This window comes from Bombina bombina, unplaced genomic scaffold (genome assembly GCF_027579735.1).
Source record: "Bombina bombina isolate aBomBom1 unplaced genomic scaffold, aBomBom1.pri scaffold_1014, whole genome shotgun sequence".
Classification (NCBI taxonomy): domain Eukaryota; kingdom Metazoa; phylum Chordata; class Amphibia; order Anura; family Bombinatoridae; genus Bombina; species Bombina bombina.
In genome coordinates, this window is record NW_026512161.1 from 36,475 (window position 1) to 44,291 (window position 7,817).

General features: G+C 36.8%; 1 long non-coding RNA gene across 1 annotated transcript; it reads left to right on the forward strand.

The window, feature by feature from the left end:
* Positions 1–4,411: 4,411 nt before the first annotated feature.
* On the forward strand, positions 4,412–5,130 carry LOC128644152 (uncharacterized). The gene is made up of 2 exons (XR_008399937.1): positions 4,412–4,796; positions 4,865–5,130. It is a non-coding gene; the product is annotated as an uncharacterized LOC128644152 (long non-coding RNA).
* The last annotated feature ends 2,687 nt before the right edge of the window (positions 5,131–7,817 follow it).

A 7,817-nucleotide genomic window follows, 5' to 3' on the forward strand; every position in this document is an offset into this window, starting at 1 on the left:
AGGATAGGGCCAGCATCCCCTCCTAAAAAAAGTATGAGGCCAAGACCAATTATAGTTAAATTCTTGAACTACCAAGATAAAATCATTTTTTTTACAAGCTTTTTGTAAACACCAACCTATATTCCTTGAAGGAACTAAAATTTTGTTATTTCAGGATTATGCAGCAGAAACTGCCTTACAAAGAAGGGAATTAGCCCCAGTATGCACAAAATTCATACAGCAAGGGCTACTTGCAACTATCTTACATCCTGCTAGACTTCGATTGGTGTTTGATAACACCACACACTTTTTTGATACTGCCTCTGCGGCAGAAACTTTTTTTATTAAAAATTGTTCTTCTGACTAGCTGGGATGCCAGCTGTTAATAGTAAAGTATAGACGTTTTCTTTGCGCTGATATGGTTGGGTTCTTTCAGTATAAGGTAACAGACGGCGCAGGTGGCCTAGTCGTCTGCCATGTGTATGATGTTTCAGTTCCTGGTCCCCCTCCCCTTTTTTTTTTTCTCTTCTCTTTTTTTCCCTAAGTTTCTTTTCTCTGATTTTAAATTTAAAATTTTTCTGGAGAACAAGATCGCGGATTTTACTTTATTTAACTCTGAAGCCAAAAATCGTCCTCCCCTTTTTTGGGAAACTGCTAAAGCAGTATTAAGGGGGGAAATCTTAGCATATACTATTTCGCGGACTAAGAAATTTAAAAAACGTGAGAAAGAACTCTTACGTGTGGTCACAAATGCTTATAACTCATATCTAGTGGAAAAGACGCCGCAGAAATGGGCTAAATATATCTCTGCATTAGAGGCGAGAGATTTGCTGTTATTATATAAATCCACTCAAAAGGACATTCGGTTTTCTGCAAAACTCTTAGCTAAATTGGTCAAATAGGATTTAGGCTCTCAGCTGATAGACTCCTTAAACAGAGAAGGTCAAACGTTTAGATCAGCGCAAGACCTTTTTCAAATCTTTTATAACTATTATAACGGCATATACTCTGCTAGATCGTCCAATATTGTGGAGCGGGAGGAGTTTTGGAGAAAAATCTCCTTCCCTTCGTTACCAGTCGCTTCACTTGAGGGACTTGATTCCCCTATTACCAAATTAGAAGTGGTCAATGTAATAAAAAAACTGGCCCACAATAAGGCACCGGGTCCAGACGCATTGCCTAATGAATTTTATAAGATGGTATCTTCTACTTTAACACCCTATCTTACTTCTTTAATTATATATATATATATTGTGTTGCTTGGGTGTTTCTTGATCTGCGCTGTGTACGTTGCAAATGGTTATTTTGCACTAAATAGTTCCTCCTGATATATTTCAATGGCAGCTAGTTTCTGAATATTCCACTATCATCAAATGGAATGTGAAGGAAAAAGGTATAGAGTTGAGTTTCAGAGTTCAGCGCACATAGAATGGAGAAAAACAAAACCAAATTATGGTGCAGTATGTCAGTACTAGGCAATCAAAAACTAAACGTGAGATTTAAATGTGCTCACCTTGTTTAACCTCAAACATGTGAGGTATGTTGGAAGCATGGAGGGGATGTAATCCCTATCTGTGGTAAAGATGTTTCCAGCTGGTATGCAGAAATTTTTGCAGGTGGAAATCTTGATATCCCTGGAGTAGAAATATGTTGGTATTTCAGACAAACTTCTCCTCTCTGGAGTTAGGTAGAGACACTTTAATTCTTTTTGCTGGATTTCTTTCCTTGTTGCTGTTTATTTCTTTTCCCCTTCTTTATACTTGAAAGGCTTTTCCTCTCTGGAGTATGGTACAAACTTTATGTATGCAAACCAATTTGTGCTCAGTTTACATACTATGAGATCAATTGTGGATATTAATTGCAGCACTCATGAGATGTGTATAAAGGATGTTTGCAAGGACACAAAGTGAAATTTAAAATAAAAACACTTTTATTTTCCAATGTCCAATTAAAAATGATAAACAGAAATCCTCTTTGATAATAGTCCAGATCAGGGACAGAAATAGGTGAGCAGATGAAATATAGTATATTTCTTTAAATCCGGTAGTGAGTTTTGTTTATCAGGGCTGGTGCAAAAACAGCTAGCTGATAAAAATTAGTGATATTGTGGTATAGGATGCTGTAAGTACAGCTGAAGGTAAATTCCTTGTGATGGTTTTGAGCTCTGAAAAGCTCCCGGAGTTCAGGTGGATAAGTTGGTGTTTATGATGGAAAACCGTAATAAATAGTTACATGAACTGCTGTAAATACAGCTACATGATGATTCCTTGTGGTTTTTTGAGCTTTAGATAGCTCACAATATCCGGATGGATGTGGATTCTTAAGCCTGTCAGTGACAGGGTCCGTTGCTGAAGTGTTTGAAGCTTGGTCTCCCTGGACAGGAAGTGACGTCAGAAGTGGGCGTGCCCTTGCGCGTGGTCGTGAATTACATTCACTTCATCAGAGGTAATGAACCTATAACTAATTTCACCGCTTCATACACGACTGTGATATTAAAAAGGGGAAAAGACCAATAAAATTCACAATTACTCGTAGCCTTTTAAGATTTATTTAGTATGGTTTTTAAATTAGTTGCGGTCATTTCGAGGGAAACCGCTCTCTGAATTCGAGTAGAAATTGTTAATACTCAGATACATATACAAAAAAGGGGGGTTGGTATCCGGGACATAGGCCCTCTAAAAAATACTTTTTATAAAACCCAATGATGAAATAAGTGGCCTTAGGAGCATTGTGGCTCAAGTATAGAAAGGGAACTGTCAAATAATAGTTCAACTAACCTTTAATAGGTATAGAACTATGAAGGATATAAGTAGAGTCCATGAATATTGACTGTTAAACATATATAATATATTTAGTAAATATATATTGGCGTGAGTCCGGACATGTGTTTAGTAGAAGTTCCTTGTTTTGTAAGCTCTTACATAGGATGGACTATAAATGCGTAGGTATGGACAAATAATTATACCGTTTTCCATAATTATTGTTTAACTGAGAGAAATATGTTAGTAATATACCAAAACCTCATATATATGGAGCTTTATCCTTGCGAAAAATGTAGCTGCATATTTTTTAAATAGCCTTGATATAGTTATACTTGCTTAAAGGAAATTGTAACTATCGATTATCGTTAACCTAAGTTACTTCATAATACCTATTATACTAGTAGCTATAATGCAGTAAAATAACAGTGAGTAAAATAATGGGTCTGCAGTTACAATGGGAATAGACTCCAGCCAATCCCACGTTAGCCTAGAACCAAAATGCAGGTATACCAGTTCTATCATAACTATAAATCTGCTTTCCTTTAACTTAACTATTTAGATCTTATCACCTGGGTATGGGCCCTATACCCAGCTAGGAGTCCGATAAGTCTTAGCGATAGTTTACTATTTGTCCACAAACTGTATATACTACAGTTTTAAACTTTTGATAACATAATAAAGGTTTGTTTTTCATTAAGGAGATACTTTTTCACCTATAAATCTGATAAAGCTTACTAAGATAGTAGAAGGAATTATAGCAGCATCTTATTTTTATCTAGTTAGGGTTAACATAAGTAGTTCAATTGCTTGTTGAACTGGGTATTCACAATCAATATATACTACAACTGTAATCTTTTATCAGTATAATAAGATTTGTATTTTATTGTAAAAATGCTTCTCCAACTGCAGACCTGGTAAAACTAACTTAGAAAAGATGGGTAATGTAAAGAAGTGGTGAGGGTGTCTGTTTTTAGAACCAAAGGTCCTTGGTTCAATTCCCCCCTTTTTTAGGTTTTGATGGTTTAAATAGTATCTTTGCTATATAGATCCCAATATGTTTCTATTTCATCTAAATGGAAGGTTGGCCGAATGGTTTAGGTCTTGTGTCAGTAACATCAAGGGTCTTGGGTTCGAATCTTGCAAGGTGATAAATGGGGATGTAACTTTTTTGTTATACTAATTCCGTTTTCTGCTATGTATATCCATAATTTTTATTTTATTTAGTATATAAAATATGGCTGTGTGGTTTCGTTCTATGTCCTGAACAATAGAGTCCTCAAGTTCAATTCTAGTTCTTTTGGATATGTATATTATCTTTTGTGTTTTAATTTAATATTCTTTTTTGTTTTATTGCGAATTTTCATTGCGATTCTTCTATTGCAATTTTAAATAGGTTTACCTCTATAAAATACCCAGAGAGTAACTTTGACATTTTCTTGTATTTTCTACCCATATCCTTATAGGGAGAGATGCTGGATATAAATCTGCATATAAATCTGCATTAAATTTATATTGTTCTATATTGTTTTAGTATTTACAAGTTTTTATTTATTTTTTATAATGTGTTACATTTAGTAACTATGTGACTTAACGCTTTTAGATAAGAATGTGTTTTGCAAATATCACCTGTAAAAAACAGGTGTAAGTCAATCAATTAAACTAATTGTCAGTAGAGGGTTTAAAAGGCTGCAGTCTGACATTTGAATTTAGAGCTTAACAAAGAAACCTAATGTTTTGAAACGCGTTGCTCATTTTACCTAGCTCCTATATTTTGGAGTGTTTTGTTTTAGATTGGCGTTATAACCGTTAAGGTGAGGACTGCAGTACTTGACCACGATAAGTAGGTCTTGGGTATTTGTTTTAAGAAACAACTTGTACCTGTAAAAGCAAACTGCAGTACTTCACCGGGTTCCTGAGCCATTTTCCTTTTAAGTTAACTGTGTGTAAGCACTCTGTTTTCCTGAGTTGCAGAGACTGAACGATACCCTCGGTGGTTGGTGCACGGCACGGAGCAGTGCTTACATTTCCGGAGGCCGGATTCCTGATACCTAATATGTGAGTACGGATATCTCTTTTGTTACTCACAATTTTGACACAAATTAAGAGGATCCCTTTGTCCATAGGAGCGAAGTACCATCGGCTACGTTAATTTGCCTATTCGGAACGGCTTGGTGCACAGACCTGTTTTGTGGTTCCATTTACCGACAAGCTGAAGGCATTCATCGTTCTGGACTTCATCTGACACACAAACTTTTTTGGGTGCTTGTTAGTACCTATGTATATGTCTTTTAATGTTTAATCTTTTAACATGTATTATATATGTGCTTGTTAATAGGTCGACCTACTAATCTTTTTTGTCAGTAAATAAATGTTATTGTATTTTAACGCATCAATTTGTATGTGTTTATAACCGGCACCTTTCTATTTACTATTTGGCAGTATATTGCATATACCACTATTCTTATATTGATATAATCTGGGTTTTTTATTGAGAAGTTAGTTTTTATTGAGAAGTTAGTTTATATATTATTTACTCTTTAGCTTGTCTCAAGCTTCTTTTAGCTTGTTGTTTTTGAGCGCTCCCTAGTGTTTCTTTTATTATTATTAAAACTAACTTAGAACAATAGGAAGGAATATATCAGCTCCCTATAATTATCTATTAGCGTAGTAACTTGTTAAAAGGACATGAAAGCCAATTTTTTTCTTTCGTGATTTAGAAAGAGCATGTCATTTTAAACAACTTTCTAATTTACTTCTATTATCTAATTTGCTTCATTCTCTTTATATCACTTGCTGAAAAGCATATCTAGATATGCTCAGTAGCTGCTGATTGGTTGTTGCACCTAGAGGCCTTGTGTGATTGGCTCACACATGTGCATTGCTATTTCTTCAACAAAGGATATCTAAAGAATTGAGCAAATTAGATAATAGAAGTAAATTGGAAAGTTGTTTAAAATTGCATGCCCTATCTGAATCATGAAAGTTTAATTTTGACTAGACTGTCCCTTTAAGCTAGGTGTGGGTACTTATGCAGGATGGAAAAACTCACAGTAACATTATTACTAGACAGATAGTATAAAATAAAGCATACATCAAACATTTAAACAGCCAATATTATACATTAAAATGGATAGTAGTTTATAATCCTTCTAACAAGTATGGAGGGAGACGGAGTCATCTATACTGGAGGATGATAAATGAGAGGAAGTGAGTAGTTAGTAAAACTTTTACATTGTGGCCAACATGAGAAGCAACTCTCCTTTAACATGTATTGCATTTCTAGGGGGAAATATATTGTTGAAATAATTATAAATGGATAGCCTCCCATAAATAATAATAATAAAAAAAAACATCCAGGGTAATACCCCACCACAACATTACCACTTCAACCCATAGTTTCCTAAGGGGTAAACTTTTTTTACATGTGGAAGTCCCTCAACTGATCCCCTGTCTCCAGCACAGCGTCCGTTGTGTGGTGAAATCTACTAGGCTTCGCCATAATAAACCTTGCTGCACATGAAGGACCTCTACGGCGTACAGCTAAAGCTCACCGGAAAGAGTTTTTTTTTTTTAATCTGTACTCATCTCTCATGTTAGTGGACCTTGTGAGCGGCACTCCAACCAGCCACTTCAGGTTCTTCTCACAAGCCGGAGGAGTCACATCAGCATCTGGTGTTGACTTTTCAGGTTCAGTTTTTCTCCGGTCCTCGCCATCCAAAGTAGCTGTGAGGTTCCCAACAGCAGGTCGGGGTAGCTCCTTCAAGGCCGTAGCATCCTGCTCTGTCTGGCACATGGATTCAGGAGGGTTGCAGGTTTTGCTGCATAGTAGCCTTATGTTGTTTGTAGTGTAGCGGTAGGAAGCAGGACGCCATCTTTAATATAGGGAGAATTTGCTCCTAGACATTGTTCAAGGAGCTGAGATAATTTTATAAAGTGAACTTCCAGTAGGGTACTCAGATCTTTCAGTAGTTCCATGTCCTATGTAGCTTTACGATCAATTTAAGGAAGGCTGCCGTAAACAATGTATCCGGGAGGGTGTTATATATAAGGGAGGCCGCCATAAGGTATCCACTGGTTGAAACTCACTTATAAATCTGCAGTTTTGGGTAATATCGGTATCATTCGATAGACCAAGTAATTATCTGTTTGAATATGTCATTTGCAGTGTCCGATGTTAAAGGTATATTAGAATTATTTGTAGATTTTCCATTGTCTGCATGCAGCAACTGATAATCCAACCTATCATGGACGCCCCCCCCCCCCCCTACATAGGCTTTCTCCAACATAGGTGTGTCCGGTCCACGGCGTCATCCTTACTTGTGGGATATTCTCTTCCCCAACAGGAAATGGCAAAGAGCCCAGCAAAGCTGGTCACATGATCCCTCCTAGGCTCCGCCTTCCCCAGTCATTCTCTTTGCCGTTGTACAGGCAACATCTCCACGGAGATGGCTTAGAGTTTTTTGGTGTTTAACAAACCTTTGACTCCTCCTTGGAGTCTCAATTTAGTTCTTTCAGTTCTTCAGGGGGTTCCGTTTGAACCCTTACATTCCGTTGATATTAAGTTATTATCTTGGAAAGTTTTGTTTTTGGTTGCCATTTCTTCTGCTAGAAGAGTTTCAGAATTATCTGCTCTGCAGTGTTCTCCTCCTTATCTGGTGTTCCATGCAGATAAGGTGGTTTTACGTACTAAACCTGGTTTTCTTCCGAAAGTTGTTTCTAACAAAAACATTAACCAGGAGATAGTCGTGCCTTCTTTGTGCCCGAATCCAGTTTCAAAGAAGGAACGTTTGTTGCACAATTTGGATGTAGTTCGTGCTCTAAAATTCTATTTAGATGCTACAAAGGATTTTAGACAAACATCTTCTTTGTTTGTTGTTTATTCTGGTAAAAGGAGAGGTCAAAAAGCAACTTCTACCTCTCTCTCTTTTTCGATTAAAAGCATCATCAGATTGGCTTACGAGACTGCCGGACGGCAGCCTCCTGAAAGAATCACAGCTCATTCCACTAGGGCTGTGGCTTCCACATGGGCCTTCAAGAACGAGGCTTCTGTTGATCAGATATGTAAGGCAGCGACTT